The sequence below is a fragment of the Hetaerina americana genome, unplaced genomic scaffold (assembly GCF_022747635.1).
Source record: "Hetaerina americana unplaced genomic scaffold, ioHetAmer1.1.p SCAF_175, whole genome shotgun sequence".
NCBI lineage: Eukaryota > Metazoa > Arthropoda > Insecta > Odonata > Calopterygidae > Hetaerina > Hetaerina americana.
In genome coordinates, this window is record NW_027286736.1 from 509,028 (window position 1) to 511,262 (window position 2,235).

The window sequence follows — 2,235 nt, forward strand, 5'->3', positions numbered from 1 at the left end:
TCATCCTAAAACAGAAGATTGTTGTTTTTCGCAATATTTTAGAAATTTGGGCTCTTTTAGTAACATTAACACTTGGGCTGAAGAATCTTTTATGATCTTTTATTGTCTTTCAGGATTCATTCTGGGTTTTATTTTGTTTATTTGATGAAAATGAACAACAATACACACCATGGAAACATTTTTGTTTGATTTGTGTCGAGTGAGATTTTCACCTAGAACCCAAAGGGGGGTATTAACACTTTTCATGGAAAAATGTGAAAAATTAAATTTTCTAAAAATGAAATAAATGCCTTCTAAACACCTCAAACATTCACACCTTGGATACATTTTTGTTTGATTTGCGTCGACTGAGATTTTCACCTAGAACCCAAAGGGGGGGGTATTGGCACTTTTCATGGAAAAATGTGAAAAATTAAATTTTCTAAAAATGAAATAAATGCCTTCTAAACATCTCAAACATTCACTCTAAAACAGAAGATTGTTGTTTTTCGCAATATTTTTAGAAGTTTGGGCTCTTTTAGTAACATTAACACTTGCGCTGAAGCATCTTTTATGCTCATTTCTTTTCTTTCAGGATTAATTCTGGGTTTTATTTTGTTTATTTGATGAAAATGTCCAACAATACACACCATGGAAACATTTTTGTTTGATTTGTGTCGAGTGAGATTTTCACCTAGAACCCAAAGGGGGGGGTATTGGCACTTTTCATCGAAAAATGTGAAAAATTAAATTTTCTAAAAATGAATGAAATGCCTTCTAAACACCTCAAACATTCACTCTAAAACAGAAGATTGTTGTTTTTCGCAATATTTTTAGAAATTTGGGCTCTTTTAGTAACATTAACACCTGTGCTGAAGCAACTTTTATGGTCATTTCTTGTCCTTCAAGATTAATTCTGGGTTTTATGTTGTTTATTTGATGAAAATGAACAACAATACATACCATGGAAAAAGTTTTGTTTGATTTGTGTCAAGTGAGATTTTCACTTAGAACCCAAAGGGGGGGTAATTGGCACTTTTCATGGAAAAATGTGAAAAATTAAATTTTCTAAATATGAAATAAATGCCTTCTAAACACCTCAAACATTCACTCTAAAACAGAAGATTGTCGTTTTTCGCAATATTTTTAGAAATTTGGGCTCTTTTAGTAACATTAACACTTTCGCTGAAGCAACTTTTATGCTCATTTCTTGTCTTTCAAGATTAATACTGGGTTTTATTTTGTTTATTTGATGAAAATGAACAACAATACACACCATGGAAACATTTTTGTTTGATTTGTGTCGAGTGAGATTTTCACCTAGAACCCAAAGGGGGGGGTATTGGCACTTGTCATGGAAAAATGTGAAATATTAAATTTTCTAAAAATGAAATAAATGCCTTCTAAACACCTCAAACATTCACTCTAAAACAGAAGATTGTTGTTTTTCGCAATATTTATAGAAATTTGGGCTCTTTTAGTAACATTAACACTTGTGCTTAAGCATCTTTTATGCTCATTTCTTGTCTTTCAGGATTAATTCTGGGTTTTATTTTGTTTATTTGATGAAAATGAACAACAATACACACCATGGAAACATTTTTGACTGATTTGTGTCGAGTGAGATTTTCACCTAGAACCCAAAGGGGGGGTATTGGCACTTTTCATGGAAAAATGTGAAAAATTAAATTTTCTAAAAATGAAATAAATGCCTTCTAAACACCTCAAACATTCACTCTAAAACAGAAGATTGTTGTTTTTCGCAATGATTTTAGAAATTTGGGCTCTTTTAGTAACATTAACACTTGCGCTGAAGCATCTTTTATGCTCATTTCTTGTCTTTCAGGATTAATTCTGTGTTTTATTTTGTTTATTTGATGAAAATGAACAACAATACACACCATGGAAACATTTTTGTTTGATTTGTGTCAAGTTAGATTTTCACCTAGAACCCAAAGGGGGGGGTATTGGCACTTTTCATGGAAAAATGTGAAAAATTAAATTTTCTAAAAATGAAATAAATGCCTTCTAAACACCTCAAACATTCACTCTAAAACAGAAGATTGTCGTTTTTCGCAATATTTTTAGAAATTTCGGCTCTTTTAGTAACATTAACACCTGGGCTGAAGCAACTTTTATGCTCATTTCTTGTCCTTCAAGATTAATTCTGGGTTTTATTTTGTTTATTTGATGAAAATGAACAACAATACACACCATGGAAACATTTTTGTTTGATTTGTTTCGAGTGAGATTTTC